At 41.1% G+C, this 17,704-nt stretch overlaps 2 protein-coding genes across 3 annotated transcripts in view; one reads left to right on the top strand and one right to left on the bottom strand.

Moving 5' to 3' along the window:
* Positions 1-15,771, bottom strand: part of cxxc4 (CXXC finger 4) — a 76,036-nt gene extending 60,265 nt beyond the window's left edge. The window contains exon 1 of the mRNA XM_084376170.1: positions 15,617-15,771. The gene's annotated coding sequence lies outside the window, so the exon portion shown is untranslated. The remainder of the gene's footprint in view (positions 1-15,616) is intronic.
* The window catches only part of tet2 (tet methylcytosine dioxygenase 2), a 30,388-nt gene that overhangs the window by 865 nt on the left and 11,819 nt on the right, over positions 1-17,704 (top strand). The window lies entirely within an intron of this gene.

Here is a 17,704-nt window from a genome sequence, read left to right as displayed (position 1 = left end):
TGAACAGGCACATATTATTAAAGGTGTGTTTGAGTGTATCTTCGCACGAGTACACTTGTTTAAAGAGAGGAAACGCATTTTATACAATTATGTGCAATTATTAGCTATTACAGAATCGTGCTATTTTTACAGAATATGTTTAGATGCAGGCAGTCGTACCCTCGTTAGCTTTCTATTTTCACGTCCACGCCTGTGTATGTGTTTGTTCGTGCTGAACAGCGAGACTGTATATATGAGAGTAAAAAGTCCAACCTGGATGTGTCTGTCCAGCAGTGAGTGCAGTGAGTGCAGAGTGTGTGCACAGCAGTAGAGCTGGACTAGCTTCTGGCTTTGTGTATCTCTGTTAATCAGCTTTCATTGCTTTCACCACTGAATGACAAGCAGACACAAAGGCAAATCCCAAGGAGAGTCGAAAAGAGAAGAGTATTGTGGTGTAGTGGCAGAGTGTAGTGAAGGCAGACAAGGTCAGAAAGCTCTGTAGGAAATGAAACTCAATCCTACTGCACCATTAACTGGGGGAACAAGTATGGTTATACTGGAGCAGGTTTTTCCTCTTTAGAGGCTTAACGAGAGACCGTTGCCAGAAGGCAGCAACAAACATCTTATTTCTTAAAGTTGATTAAACTTTGCACTTCTTGACAGGATTGTGTATCCTTAATGCCGCACATGCAGTTAAAGGACACTCAGTCCTTAGTTAGGAAACAGCTATTGACAAATAGATTATTGACAGCACAAAGAGGAATGTGCGTCTGTGTCTGATATGTAATCATTTTTAAAGGAACTGGGGCAGAACATCAGCACGGTGACCAAATACTTGCACAGATAGAGGAACTAAACTACAGAAAAGGAGTGATAACAGTCAGGTCAAACCCTAACAGTTTGTTTTTTTGTGTTAGTAAGCACATTTTTAGATATACACTCGTTGGATAAATGATAATAACATGTAAATTCTCAGTTGTAATGGGCCTTATCTCAATTAGCCAATCGCTAATTGGTTGTTAGTCTTTTTTCTGAATTTGAGTGCTACTGTGAGATTAACATCTGAATGGCCCATTAGAATATAACTGATCTCTCTCAGGTTTGTGTATTGGGGCTTGTGTATTCCAACAGTCGTAATGTAGCCACATGGCCTCAAGTAAAATGCAAAGTAAAGGCATGCCTGCAAGGTGGAGAATAATGACTAACCTTTAACTGGCCAGTGGGACTTAACAGCCCAGGCAGTCTGCAGGAGCAACAGAGGAATTCAGATTAGTTTGAGCCTAATACAGTGCTGAAGTTTGAGGTTTTTGGAATTCAAAGCTACCAGTGACGACTGAGAGAAAAGTGAAGTAAAGTCGGTTGCTTGAAAGCCGATGAGAGACAAAGAAGAACACTATTCTCTGACAGCCAAACGCTCTTTCCTCTTCTGAATTAAACATTTGTTTCAGAATGTTTGTGTTTACATGCAGCATTTCTGTGGCTGCCTCTGAAGAGCCATGCAGCCTCAACACTACAGTACACACCCTTTCAGCTTGTAGTGGAGGAGAATCCCATATTTAGTCTTTGCGAGATGCCAGGTAACTTTCAAACCAACCATGGTTGGTGTTTTACCCCTCTGACGCAATGGCGTGGCTGTGTTTTGATACGGCAAGCATGGTCACTGGCTGTGGGATGTCAACACTAGCGCTTACGCGGGATGGTCTCCATAGTATTCTTTAAGTATGTTGTGACTGCACGAGATCAGGTGATGCATGCTTTCGTGTCTGTATTACATGTAGCGTCTCATGTGGAATATCAGATTAGGTCAGTGCAGTTGTTAACATTTAGTTTTTTTGACGTAACCTTTGCGGTTGAATAAGTAAAAAAAAGTCTAAGGCTGAGGTAGTTGGGTTTTTTTTATTTCTTGAGTTATGGGCAGATTAAACATTTCATTCCATGCTACTGTATATGTACTGCATAGTTTGGATGGACAATGAACATCTAACCTCATTTTTTCCGACTGAATGCAAATGATTAATGGTTGCCACAGTGCGGTTGAACAGTTTCTGCTCAGTTGCAGGATTTACAAAAGCATTAAAGTGCCACGATATAAAATTGGGAAACAAGCACAAAATCTTGCTGGAGGTGTTTCCATGAGCCTCTGTGTGGCTGCTGTTACATCAGCAGCTGAAAAAGGCACCAGAGCCTTAATGGGCCTACAGGGGGTTGAGTGGGGGAAGGGCCCAGATAGATCAATCACATGCACATAGCTTCTCTCATCCATCCACACCTACAGATAAAGCCGTGCGGTTGGATTGCTCCTTCGTCATGGCCGTAAGTCCCCTTTATGTCACTCCCAGGGCAAAGACAATATCACCTTTGGGAAGAATGTCCAGTTGCCATAGCGTCCCACAACAATGCTGTCCACTTACAATACCCAAGCCCTAACCCAAGCCCTCACCTCTGACCCCGCTCTGTCCAGCCCACGCATCATATTTCCAGCCAGAGGGCTGCTACACAAATGACAGAGCAACAGGCCCAGTGGCAGGTTAGACATTTTAGATTGTACTACCTGCTGGCTGGTCACAGCTCCACTGCTTTCCTGAGACAAAATGGCGAGATACTGAGTGTTGTATTGATTTCTGCAATATTGATTTCCCTCTTGTCTGCTATTGGGGGTTGTTTTTCTATGGAGAGCAAGGGAGAAGCAGCAAACCACAAACTCAGGGTGTTGCTGCAATGGAACCTTTGTGCCATAAAGCAGTCACATATTTGCACACAGTTTAAAAAACGTATTTGCACAGGATTTGACTACAACGGCGCAACAGCAGTGACAATTGTCTTGTAGATAAAAGAGAAAAAAAAGGTGATTTTGCTGGATGTGGTTGAATGAGCTTTAGCCTCAGACATCCCTGTGGAGTTTTGATGGAAACTGTTTAACTGCATGCCATATGCCACCTTATTTAGCATTATGTGATTTTTACCATTTGTCAGACTTTTATCAAAGCTTTACATACTGATCAGTTCTGAGGCCGTGTGCTTATCTTTGAATACATTTAAAAGAATGTCTATTAACTGAAGCCAAATCACCAAAAAATATGACTCACATCAATAACTGCCTAACCAGATCCACTTTAACCCCCAACAAGAATCTTGGCTTTCTGTCCCATGAAGGCCTTTCATTGTTGAAGAGAGTTTGTTGTAATTATGGCCTGGGAGTGGTTTATTGGTCATCACTGGGGTTGTGTAATGTTAATGATGTTTTTATGAGTCCGACATATAAAAATGTTATCAGTAATCGGCAAATGAGATACACAGCGAATCCCAAATATGACTCATGGCCTTATTTCTCCACGAGGCCACGCGTTGTTAGTCGGGCAGAGGCGTAATTATGGAGTGAGTGTGATAAGGCTCTGTTTGAGTGGCACGCGGCCGGAGGGAGTGTAGCTGGCCCTGCGAGCATGTATCGATGTCAGGGTTTACCTCAGGGGTGAGGCAGCGAGGGCAGCGACTCAAAAGCTTCCTCCACGTGAGCACAGGCACATGGCCGCTCTGTTTACAAACACTATCCTGGCATTCCGCAGAGAGGGAGGCAAGTGAGATGTTACGCAACCATCCCCAAAGCGAATAGCATCCCTTCCCGCCTCTCGCCCGGGCCGCCTCTCCTACGCTTGGACAATCTTCTTGAAAGCCGTTTTTCGCCGGGATCCGCTACGAGACGTTAAGGATATAAGAAAAGAAATTAAGAGCCACAGTAAGGACGGAGCCTGTGCTCGAGAACGTGGCGAGCCTCAGAGCAGGCCTTTTCTTATGTTGATGCCACTGAGCACATAGCGTCGGCTCAGGTGAAGGCCTTAATAGAGACAGGACGGAGATTAAACTGGCTGAAAATGTTTCTGTCAAGTCGGACGATTTCACAAACGCCCTTTACTGTTCCAGTTCTGCTGCTTGGCAACAAACTTGCAGTATTTGCAAAGTTCATGCAGAAAACCCCAACATGTGATTTAGTCCACAATGGTGCTTTCAACTGCAGTGAACAGAGAAACGTTGGTTTGATCAGAACAAACTTTTCCTGATTCTAGAAGTGAAAAAAGTCATCTTTTGTGAATGTATAAATAACATTCAGGTAAAGCTAGAGCTCATGAAAAAGGGTATTGTTTGTCATTAGTCAAGAAGGTGAACAGATGCAGATAAAACCATTGGTGTTTCCATATTAGAGAATGAAAGATGCCTCCTTACCAGCCAAGATGTCGCTATTTAGAAAATGGGGTCAACAAAGTGTGGAGTAACAAGTAGAAAACATGCACACAGGCTGTCAATATGCCTTACCAATCTTGAAAAGTGACCTAACCCCATGCTAGGATCTTATCCTTGGTAAGACCCTCATGTCAAAATGTATAGCGGCCAGTCAGTTCCAGTTAAATCAAATCTGAGACAATGGGAAGGCGCTGACACAGGTCTAATCCTGAAAGGTTAGGGTTAGGGTTGGAAAAAAGTAGCTTTCAGGACCAAAAGAAGTGATTTTTAATATATATCTCGTCAAAATCAATCTTCTGTTTGATTGGCTAATTTAGATCAATATCTGAAAGGGATTTTTGATGGCTCATGATCTGCAAAGCTCCATCATGATAGCACAATCTCAACTGGGTTCACACTGCTTCTAATGGCTGGTTGCCCTCTTCTAAAATGGCTGTCAGATATGGATGGTTTTGCTGCTAGGAGCTGTCACTGAAAAGGTTAGGCCCCATGGCCCCCTGTTGTCTACACAAGGAGCACAAAGACAGACAGCTGGTCCTGAATGTCATTTAGAAGCGTAACCCTACCAAAGGCTTTGAATGACATCACTAGCTACTTCTGAGGGCTTCGAGTGGCTCAGGCTCAATATTAGGTTTCCTGAGTGGAATGTACGAGTGCAGCAGCTGGTGTCTTTCCGAGACGGACTGCTCAGTGACAATCAGATCTTTTTGCATCCATATATGTGTTTTTATTGGAGGGGAAGTTTCTGATCTTAGCTTTGGGTACGAATGGACTTATTGACTGGACACTTCAAGTGCGTTGACACTTGCTGTACCACCTTCCCAACCAGAGTAACAATCTTACAGATGTGGTAGATACAAATGCAGTAAAACACTAAGCTAACACGACGAACCATGACTGATGTTTCCTGAAGCTCTGCCATATTTGAAGGACGTTAGAAGGAACCCATTAAATATCATTTAACATCTCTGTGCCCTCTGATGAATTTCTACGGTGTGAGAGATATGGTGAAGGGTTTATAAATCCTTACACTGAAGCCATGAATCAAAATATCCCTCACTCAGAAGGATTTGTGATTTCAATTCAATGAGAGAGTCACGTGCCTCCCACTCACTCAGTGGAGGGAAAGAGGGAGCTTAGCAACAGTGGCTTAGGTTGGGCTGCTTGGAAACCAACGAGGGGAGAAATATCACTACATTCCCTGTCCAGATGACAAATGAGTCCATATCAAATATTTCTTATTCAAAGTTATTCTGGGCACTACTATGGTATATCTATGGCTTCAGGCTTTATGAGCAGAAGAAGAAAGGAAACTGGATGACCAAACTCGCTATTTGTTCAAGATAAACCATTATCTGTAGCTCCCAAGGAACTGAAATCTGCCCTGATTTTCAGCTTGCTTAGAATTCCTCCACTGCCATGTTGTGTGCCATGTTTAAATTTCCCTTCTATCATAATGTTTCCCTTCGCTCTGTTTACTGTTCACCTCCGCTTCCTGTTTAATTGGAAGCTGGTTTGGATTTGGATCATGCAAACAGAAAGGAAATATTTGCTAAATAAATGTGCCTGTGAGCTAATCACGTGCCAAGACTTGCAGGCTGGAAGGTGAATTGGAGGAACATGGGAATCGGCGTTTGTTCATCACTTGGCTTTGTGTATGCTTCCTTTTCGTGCCAGATTGTAGTGGATGTGAAAATGAGCGAGGAGGAAAAGGTCAACGTGAAATATTCTTTCTTTTGTTTCAACTGAGAGCTTTTACCATATCTTTCTTTTAGGTTTTGCAGCTGTGCACATTTCTGAAACGCAATTTTAAAGGTGTTGATCCGCACAAGTGCAAATGTAGGCTTCTGAATATGTGGCACTATTGATTTACTGGCAGGATCAATGGGTAAAGCACATGTGCACACCACGGCAGAGCAGCCTATTCTGCAGTCAGCCGTGCCGCGGTAATGTTTAGACCAGATGGGCTTTGGAGCGCTCATAAGATGGTCGCCATGGCTACCATGCACTCTGAAAGAAATTAACTTTGCTGTGCGCACAGTTCATCAAGTTAGTCAGATATATTGACTGATGCATAGACAAAGGGTTCGGAGGGGAGACGAGACGAAGCAGCTTGGTAGGAAAAGTGCAGCATAGTGCAGGGTTGGGGGCAGGTTACAGGGTTTGTACGCTCAGAAGCCCATTTCTTAATTAGAGTCTCCATGTGATGCAGCTTGAAGGCACGGAGAAAGGTTTAGACTGCATGTGTAAGCTTTGCACAGGCTGCCTCCAAGCAAGGCAGGCTTTCTTTTCAGGTTGTGCTGATTAAACATGAAAAACCCAAGACTAACAGGTTTATGAAGTCAGACCTGGGCTAATGTTCAACGGCTGTCTACTATCAGGACTGACCTCTTTTTGGAAACAGTCCACACTGACATGCGTGTCAATGGCTCTGAGCGAAGGCACTGTTTCACCGAAATGGTTTTTACTTGTTGGATGGCTGATGGTTAATAGATTTGATCTAGGGCACCGTGGCTTGTTATCAGCAGCTATCTGGGCAGTTTCACTATCGGTGATGATATTCTTATTTACTATTTAAAAAATTGCATACAGATTAGATTTTATTCTTTTAACTAGCGGTTTGAAGCAGAAGTTTCTAAGAAAGCTGAAATGCTGAACAGATAAGACTGATTCAATTTGACAAAGTGTACCAGTAGTAAATGTCAGCATGATGTTTTGCACGTTTGTAGTCTTCCCACATTACCTGCTAAACAAGTTGTTTCAGAAACACAGAGAAGCGCGGTTTATAGCCTACAGCAAAAGTCACTGAGCTATTCATACCAATGTCACTTACAAAAACATTTTAAGAAACGTCACCTCTCATATTTGCCATTTGTTTCAGGCCAAGCCTCCTTCATATTCACAGACTTATTGCTCAGACATTCAGTACCACAAATCTTAAAGCACCAAAACATGTGATATCCTGAAGAATTTGTCCATTAGTCTAAGGGCTTTGGAGCCACAACATGAACTGTGTCAAGGGAAAACTGTCAACAATTCACCCACTGCAGCCTCGCCCCTGAAAAATAGACGCAACATAACCAGTTCTGTCAAACCACAACTCACTGACTCCGATGCTCCTCAGAAGAGAACCTTGTAGCTTTTAATGAGAAAATATATTTCATGTGTCTTGTCCACCTGAGCTCCACAAAGACAGAAAACACTATCAAACAATCTTGGATTAGTGTTGACGTTCTTCTTAATTATGGCTATGAGCACTTGATATGGCTTGTTAGTTAATTGTTCCTGTCTTTTCCCTCTCTCAATTTATCTTTTTACCTTGAAGGAGGTTGTTCAGTTAACCTAAATAAAAACTGCACACAGTTCATTATTGCAGTTTTGTCTTTGTCTCTGTTTGAGTGTTTCAGCTTCACCTTCTGACTGCATTATCTTAGGTTGTTTTCAGGTAGTTATGCTCATGTCTCATTACAGGGAAAAGGTGACCACAATGAAACCCCTGGCCTTCATTAGTCAACTATCCATTTACCGGAAATCTCCGATTTATCTACCCATGGCTGATTATTATTCAGGTTTTAGGGGCATTTGTTTGTACATGAATACTGCGTATTCAGAATTTGCATCTCAATTTGAGTTTTTACCGCAGTTTGCATAAGAATCACAGAAAACTCATAGCTACTTACTAACATTTGTCATCTACAAGTGCTTGAAGAATGTATGATGGCCACCCCTTGCAGTTGCAGAAGCCCCTGTATCCACCAGATAGTGGAAGAACAAGAATAATGGTTACATCAACGCGTCCAATGATTTGTGGGATACGGTGCGCCGTTTCAAATCAGCGGGGATGTAAGCATGCCTCGTCCAGTGGTGGCACAGGCACACATACAGGCTGGACTGCTTCCAAGCCAGTGAGCTCAGTTTCTACATTTCTAAGTGTGAAGACACCACATGTTTTAGACGAGGGACCATGGCATTTGTAATCATGATATTACTGGATATTTCCTCGGGGGAAAATTTTGAGCCGTGTTTGCGTAAACGTGTTTTTAAGAAGATCTCTGGCGACGAATGCAGGTGCTTTTAGCCAAAACACGGTCCTTTCCTAACGTGCTGGAACCTAAGCAGAGCATAAGCACAGCATTGTCACAACAATATAAAGTTGAAAATGAAACCTAAAGAAATGTAAAGTTGCAACGTAAAGAAATGTTAAGATTTAACATATCCATGGTTTGCAGAAACCTACAGTGCCAACATTTATTCTGGTGATTGGGCTGACTGAGTAGACTGCCTGCTGCATAAGCTGTATGCGTCACGGTCTCTTCTCAAGCAAAGTCGAAAAAGATTAGCTTGGAGGACACAGTTTAGCAAAACTTGCAGAAGGGTGACAACAATGGGAGCAACATGACTGCAGTTTGAAAAGGAGGGAGTTCCTCTGCAGAGTGACCTCCTTGCATTAATCGGAGTAAACATGGCTGCATGTAAATTGGTATATCAGGGGAGTATTCATTTTCCATTTAAAAAGCTTAATAGGAATATTGTCTTTTTCAGACTAAAGGCAAAACCTGGAATATTCTGTGCGTTGGAAGAAGTGTCTACTAATGGCAAACAAATTAATGCAATAAAATAATGTTGAGTAGTTCAAGCTTTCTCAAATGATACTACAGTTAGTTAACAGATGTCAAAACAGATTAAAAGAAGGAAGTGTGACAAAAAGCTGGAGGAGCACATGGACTGCAGTGGGAATCTCCACGAGCCAGCCACATCTGTCTCGCATTAGACATAAAGAACAATGTAGATTGTACAGACCCCTTCTTCTTGCGGGGGGGAGGAGGCTCTCTAGGGAAGAAATTACAAACAGAAGTGAAGGTCCTCTGCTTTTCATTCCATAATCTATTAATCTTGTTTCAGATTCAAAGAAGTGCATCAAGATACTGAATGGCATTTGCATGCGTGCATCACTGAAAATCCCCTAAGAAGTAAAGAAATGAGAATGTGAAAATGAGCAAAGGCATGCTAGATCATATAAACATGAGTGATATGTTGAATCTGGTTGTAATGTAATATTTTTATATTGCATTTTCTTTTAAATGAAAGGGTATTTTTTTCATTTCTCATCAAGCTGATTCTACTTGCTCTGTTTTGTGGTCGACCATGAGGGGAGAGGAAAAGGGCAGAAGAGGGAAGAAAAAAGGAGATCTGTTGCTCCAGGGTGTCATGTGATGCAGCCATCGTTACGTCACAATGTAGTGATTAGGCCACAGTGAGCATCAACAGGAAGCTGCACTGCTCCACCTGAAACAATGACTGGACCTGAGGTTGTACAGTGATAAGTCAGATTTCCCTTCTCATGCAGCAATCTTTGCTGTTACTGAAAGAACCTACACATCACTAACTGAGAACCTCAAGCATAATACTGGTCACACAAAGGATACTAAAAGAAACAGCAACCCCAGCCACAGTTTGTACACTTTGCTGCCTTCTGACAAAAGATACAGAAGTATCCGCTGTAATGGCACAAGACTACAGAGCAGCTTCTTTCCTCAGGCTGTGAGACCCCTGAACTCATTTCCTCATTAGTCTGTATTGATTTTTTTGTGTGTGTGTGTGTGTAGCCTGGGAAATTACAAAAGACATTTGTGCTGCACAATTACAATCCTGAAATTTGAATATATTTGCCTCTCTTTAGTGGCCAACACAACAGATCTGCTATCTTTAAATCTAAGATGGAAGCTGTATACGCCCTAAACATGAGACAGAGTTGAGTTCAACATGTGTTGGATGCGAAGAAAAATATCATGCTCCGTTCTGTTTGGTAAATATGAAGCTTCAAACAGCAGCTAGTTAGCTAAGCTTAGCACAAAGATTGGAAACAAGTGGAAACAGCTAGCCTGACTCTGTCCAAAAGTCACAACACTGCTTAACAGCAGTTCTAAAGATCACAAATAAACACAATATATATTATTAGTTGTGTGTAAGTTGTGGTTTTACATTATGTGCTGAACTGTTTCTTGGCTAGGAGCTGTGACCTCCTGGAGTAGCTTTATATTTGTGGAACCGGCATGCGAGCAGTATCATGCATGTTTCCCAAAATGTCAAACTGTTCCTTTAAGGGAAAAGAAAAGGATGTGGTTATCTGATCTGACACATGAAGAAATATGGTAAGATGGCCTGGTGCTCTGACCAGTGTGTGTGGTCTACTTTTATCTCTTTTTTTTGTTCAGGATTTCACTTTCATGTTTAATTTGTTTAGATATTTCCTCTTTCCGCGCAGGCTGGAGATCTATCAGTATGTAGATCCCACATGTTGCTAAGGTGGCTCATGTGACAGAGGGGCAACAGGATCTAAGCACTCCGGAGAAAATGTTGCAACGATCGAGCTAGCATGTAAATTTGGGGGATTATAAAAATGACTGCAGACACAGGGGTCGTTTGTTTCTTCGCCAGGGTGGAGAGAGTCATATGTTCAGACTGATAGAAAGAAAGAGAGAGAGGGCACGAGCAACCATGTGAGGTGCATTGTACGCACTGCGTGAGCGTGCCATGTGACATAAATCACAAGTGTGAGATGCCTGAGTAAGAGACCCAGTGAGATCTAGAACATGAATGAACATCTGCCACATCGTGCCTAACGAGCATTTGACCGTCAGTAGCAACACATGCTGCTAGAACTTTACTTCACATTGTGCTTTGTGACTTGGTGTGCTCTGACCTTCCAAACTTTCCAGTCCACCCCTCAACTTTTCCCTTAAACTCTCTCCAGTGGAGTCAACTCCTTCAGTTCATATGTGAGCCATATGTCATACGTCATAATTCAACATGTCTACACAGATGTCTAAAGGAATATTCAAACAGACCTAAATTTGGCAAATGTGTGCAGAAACAGTCCTCTTGTCGTTGTTTATTGAATCCAGAAATTTGACCTACAGCGGGTTGAGGGTGGAGCATGTATTATTAAGTACCAAGAATGCAAGGATCATAACAAATAATTTCAAATAAAGTAAATCAGTCTTTGATTTAGTGCTAATCTTAAGGAGACTTTGGTGTTTACACAGAGAGCTGGAATGCAGAGTTGTGAAAACGTTGTAGGAGGTCATGAGGTTTGCAGAGCAGCGAGCCCGGTTCTATATTTACGGGAGGGATTTAAACAACTGTAGAATGCAAGTCATCTGACCTAATTACACTGGTAGGGGTTGCTAAGGATGAGGTTTCACTCGCAGCTCTGCAGCATGCAGTCTGACCTGTCTAACTCCAGTCTGTCAGCATACACGGTACAGCCATTACAGTTTTTCTACTTTTGACAGCGAATATCCATTACCAAAATTTATGTTATAAACACAGACTTAGTTTTACCTCCATTACCTTCTCCATGTCATGATCTGTCTTTATGTTTTAGTTGAGTGAGAACTAAAAGGTCAGTTTAACTCCCCTAAAGTTTCAAGTTAGGAAGCTTACTGGAGTTCATGGTGGCTCCAATGAGACTAAACAACTGACACATGACAAAAAGCTACTATTACAGATCGTGATTAATTTTACAGTTAAATTAATCGTATGTAGTTGGTGTATTTTACACCATGTTTAAAGTATTACTTCTGTATAAGTTGGGACATGAAACACAAGAGAACACTACATTTATTTTTTAAATATTACACTATTAGAAATAACATCTTAGCTAATATGGACTGGATTTCACTTTTTACCATCAGTACCATAGTAATACTATAGTTTTAAGAATGAAAGCAATATTAAAAAGGTGCAATATGTAACAATGGGCCACCTGCTGAATTCATACTCCAAACAAATAGGGGGCAGCATATTATCAGAGTACCCTCAAACTGCTGCTAACTGTAAATGTGGTTAGCGGGTTGGCTAAGTAAACCAGCCAATCTCCCGAGGCCTGAGCTATACCATCGGACAATCACCTCTTAATGTACAAAGTAGTAGCACGAGACAGGATGGCCAGGAGCTAGCTTGTTAGCATGCTAACTTCCAGACATCTCTGCAAAACAATGACAAAAATTTCAAAACTGTACTGTACTGTATTACTTCATATTCTGTTAATAATTGTAGTTAATTTTTATTGTTTTAAACTTAAATTATTACACATTGCACCATTAATAGTAGCTAACACTATTAATAATCTGTGGGTATGGGGGCTAAACGATTAGCAAAGTTGTGAGGAGCAAGTGATAGTAGTGGAATAGTCAGGTTATATCACAACGAATATAAATATTGGGCAGTTGGTTGTGATTGAGTTCATCAGGCATGTGGGTTTTACTTTTACCAAGTGCTCTAAAAAATTTATAGTCTCAGGACTGGATGCACGCTTCGTGTTCTTATCTTTCAAACAGGAAAACGCAAATGGGCCCATTTCAGCGAAGAATAGGAAATGTACACTTGAGATTACGGCTTATTCTTGGGACTACTCTGCAAAACAGCGGTGTGGCTTGGCAAGTGTGCGTTTGATTTACAGTTCTGCTCCAAATCTACCCCTCTCTCTCTACCACTCTTTAGCCTGGCCTGCCTATGTCTCAACCTGAAAGTGCAGAGACCTGAGTTTCCCAGCAGCTGTCGTTAGTGGTGAATGTCACATGCGGCTGCCAAGTCACGCCAAATAGACCCCATCTACTATGGCAGCTCTCATATTTCACTAGCTCTCTTTGGGAATAACAAAAACACAGTGAGAGTCTGGTGCATTAAAAGTTTGTTACACGAGAGTTGTGAAGACAAAACGCAAGGCGACTAAATATCCATAACTAACGTGATCTGTAGCTCAAATTTTACATTCTAGTATGGACTAAACGATGATCTTTCAGTATTTTGATGCACAAATAGAAAAGTTGTGTACTCCTGGATTAGGTAAAGCAAAAAACAAGACACTTAATTGGTAACTGCAGCCTTTAAATGACTCTTGTGCAAACTGTGTCCATTGTTTTACAACACTGATCACACCCTTGCCCCCAGGCTTCAAAGCACTAAAGCAACTGACCATCTATAAATGGCTGCAAATACATAGCTACAGAGACAATAACTATGGGCAACGACAGTCTAGATTTCCAACAACAGCGCTTAGGTCATAACTGCACAGCCTAGATAATAGACTGAACAGGAGGGGAAGTAGATGATAGCAGATAGAAGTACAGAGGAACCTCAAAGTGTAATTACAGGGCAGAGGACTGGAGGTGTAGGCTGTTGGAGAGGGAGGGAAGCCAAACAACAGCATATAGAGACAAAGAAATTGACTTCTGGAGGGAAAGAAAGCTTTGTTGGGAATCCAGTTCAAGCCAAGCAAGTTAAGTCATATCATAAACTGAAGCACAGTGCTCATTTCCCTGGTGGACATTAGATACTAGAAAGAAAACCAAAATAGATCAAAGCATTATAACTTCCAGAAGGCATCCACACTAAAGCCGCTGCAGCGCTGAGCCTCTGGTTAAGTTTAGTGCTCTACTTCTGGAGCAAAAATAGATCTCCCTGTGAATCACATTTAATACATAATTAAGTAGCCGAATCTCCAAATGTCTTAAAGCAGTCAGAATTGGACTTACAACATTGCGTAATTGGTGTGTGTGTGTTTGTTTTTTACGCGTACAGGCGCGCGCACACTCAGCTGGGATCTCTGGCTTTGTTCTGGGTTTGCAAAGATTTTTTTTTTGTTGTCAGTGTGGGTGTATCCAACTGTGACAAGCTGCTTGGCTCCGTTCGGTCCTTTGTAAAGCCTGGAGTGTCCCATAGGAACGGAGCTGCACTGAAAGCAGCTTAGCACCAGTGTTCACCTCTTGACTTGAGTTACTGATTTACAGACTGCACCGTGGGCCAGACAAAACAAAGGAGTAGTCACATGGGGTCGGGAAGTGGTATTCAACCACTTACCTCATTGTTAGGTTTTCAGGGATCAGATGCTTTCTATTAAAAAGAGTTCAAAAAAGGAGGGAGCATTAGTTTATTTATATTAGAGTTAAATTGTCCTTTATTTCCTAAATTGTTACTTTAATGAGTGTAGAGTCTACTTTAAAAAAGAAAAAGACTATTTTCTGTATATCAGTGATATACAGTGCATAATTCCTTGCAGTTGTTACTATTTTTAGTAATTATTTAAGCCAAAACAGCAAATCCAAAGGGAAAATAATCATTAAGTCAATTGTTAGAGTAAAGACATTGTTAATCATTCTCATTTATCTTATCTGCAATACTCCACCTATAAAATTAGCAGATCTGCTACAGGTGAGAACCCCCGAATGTTGTGTCGAATGAATGAAGACGCCCTCTGGATGCAAAGCCGATTTGCAATTCATCAAACGGAGCCGTGCACGTTTCACAACTCCCACATGGTCTTCTCGTACTCATTTGTCAAAATAACACATTTCAATTTTAATAACTTTGACATAATCATAAAGAGGCTCCGTGTCACTTCTGATTACGCTGCTGGTGGTGGCGTCCCGCTGTGGCACTTTACATCCGTCTGCGTCTGACAGCAGCAAAAGGGAGATTAGTTCTGCAACTTGTTGCCAGAGCGGCTCATGAGGCTCTTTATCTTCAGGTTCCAGCGCTGTCTGAGTATAACTAATGTGTTAACGTTTGTACGCTTGCATTTAGTGGAGGTTTAAGTTGTCTTAATGTTATTTCACATTGAGTACATTATCTGAGTTCTTGAATTACAGTGTGAAGTCAATCTGACCGCAATATTATGAAAAGAAATCAATTGTTAAAGCCGTTAAAGATATTATATGTAACATTTCCACATTATAATGTCTATAAATGATTAGACCTCTGTTGTAAATTTTGTTGAGTCGTGTACTTAAAATGTTTCAAACGAGGTTCAAACCCAGAGAGATTCCTTCAGTTTTACTGAAGGTAACGGTGTGTTTCTTTTGGTCGCCTGTCGCTGTAACTTTTGGGAAAAATGCCAAAGTCTGTGAATGTGACAAATCATAACAAAACTGTACTACATCGGCAATTGTGGCTGTTTAACAATGAAGACAACATCATCATCAAACTCAATCAACAATCAATTGTTTTGATTGAGAGACCCTTGTGGTGGCAAATACATACTGTGCAGTTAAGCCAGGTAATATTTTGGGGGCACTTTTAAATCAAATCAAATGATTCAATGTAATTATTTGTACTGCTCATCTAAATGAGTTCTTTTTAAGTGATACTTCATGTAAATAGATTGTTGGTTTTGCAGATTTTTCTTCGTTTTGTCTAAATGAGGACATATTCTTCTTTAGTTATTACTTCTCTACTCCTCTGGCTAACAAACCCCTGTCACATTCTAGTGGACGATGCACGACAAGGCAGTTTTTTTTTGTCTTAAAAAGATGATATATGTGATGCAAGATTCCCTCTCGTCACTCCACACACACACAAACGAATAACACCTCTCAGGCTCTTTTCACTACTCACTGACCTGAGAGAGTCTTTGTTTTCTGTGTGCTGCTTCCCTCCTCCACCTGCTAACAGGCAGCTGGCTGCTCTGTTGTGACAACGGCGGGAGCTTCCAGACACTCTTGTTACGGCTTGGCTCGTTAGTGGGAGATTTAGCACTCTAAGTCTGGGGGTCTGGAGGGCTGCTAATGTCCTGGAGGGGTGATTGACAGAAAAGGAGATGATTAAGTCTTTTCTCTTGCTGACCTGCCTGGACAGAGCTTCACCTGACTGCTTCCTGTGCAGATTTTCCAGATTGGTTGAATTGCATAAGCATAACTGAACCTTACATCTGTTTGATGTCATTATTTCGCGAAACAATACACGCAATTAATGGATGATTTTTATTTCAAAAGCAACGCTTGTTATTGCTGAAATGAATACTGTACATACACAGTACAAATATTTTTTAACAGTTATCAGACTTTGGATAAAACATGTCCTGTCAAGGCGACAGCTCTGCCAGAATCATAAGCAGCTGTAACCACTTCCAGATGTGACAATCAGGCCCGATGATGGAGCACGTTTATGCCAAATGAAACATGCCATAGCACCTCAAATATTTAGCCATTTTTTTTGCTTCCTTCCCCCTCCCCCAAACATCAGTCAAAGCCTATAGTGAGCCCATAGCAGGTTTACATTAACAGGAGGGCTTTTGTGGAAATCTAAAGCTGGATCCAATTATGTTTTCAAAGGTTGTATAACAAATTTTTCTGAACTTGACCATAGCAGCCGCCAATTGTGACCCAAGACTTTACTCAGAGCACCAAGGACATTATTTACTCCTTTTAAGTACATACAGAGTGACTTAAAGACATAAATCATGAATAACTACAGTTACTGTAGAAAAACTTCTTCATGAGGTTTAAAAACTGACAAATGCTTCGTATGAATGTAAGCATGTGGTGGAAACTTTTAGGTAGATGGTATTTATCAATTCATTAGGAACTTGTCATTGTCCGTGTTACTAAGATGTCACTATATAATAAACGGGGAAATTAAGGTGGTTAATGGCCCATTACATGCATATGCTGCCTTTAAAGTTGAAAATATTAGAATCAGACTATTGGGTTTCATGTTATATCAAAATCAAAAAAGGGTCCACATTATTTTCAAATATGCTCAAGCCTTACGAATTTCTGCAGGCATTCAAAGTAGACGGTAGTTGTGATGGTGTAGAGTTGTTTGTACGTAGGCAGACAAAACCTCCAAGACACCAATTAAAGTCAGGAAAATGCATCTTTTCTCGCCCTCAACATATGTAGGAAAACAAAGGTTGGGGACAAACACAGCTTGTTTAGAAAGATGTCTACATTGCATTTGATATTGATTATGAAAGCTTTAATGGAAATGGGAAATCTATAGCAGCGTGTTTCTCTTCGTTAAAGTCAGTGAAAAGAGTCAAAACTAGCCAAATACAAATAAGACGTGAACAGAAAACACACATGCAAGACACAAATATTTAACATCAAACGACAAACTCAACCACAGGGTTTTTCAATAAATTGTATAAGGATATTCCAACTACCTTTATCCCATGCCAGAAATGATTCTACATAATTAGTACAATCAGCTCTTTCTTCTGCCAAACATACTTTTCCTTTAACACTTTAAACTGAATCTAGGCCTCTCTTGGTGCTCGTCAGCTGCCCATTCCTTTAGCATCTGCAGGAGAGTTGCTCATAATTATGATGGATTAGACTGCGGCTCTTTGTGCCTGTGCGCCGCAATTGTTTTGCAGATGCTGCGGATGTGACACGCATTAATAATTGAGGGAGACAGAAATCAATATTGTACTGGAATCACTGGAATCTATCTGCTCCTGGCAGAGAGAGAGAGGGGGAGCTCAGGGAAAGAAAAACGTGAAACCATAAGCTCTGTTTGCTGCTTAGCCTTCTGCAAAGACCCTTTTTTCCATAGATCAGTTTTATTAAATGATTTTGTAACACTAGCTCCTTTCACTCTTTACCAATTACTCTTAATTAGAACTTTGTTTAAGCTTTATATACCTACTTTCTCATTCACAAAGTCTATAAATGGCCTTGATGTTCGCTAAACGGTTCCATGTGCT

This window comes from Pagrus pagrus, assembly GCF_965226575.1.
Source record: "Pagrus pagrus genome assembly, chromosome: 2".
Lineage (NCBI taxonomy): Eukaryota > Metazoa > Chordata > Actinopteri > Spariformes > Sparidae > Pagrus > Pagrus pagrus.
Note: the sequence above shows the minus strand (reverse complement) of the source record. Positions and strands in the feature narration are given on the sequence as shown.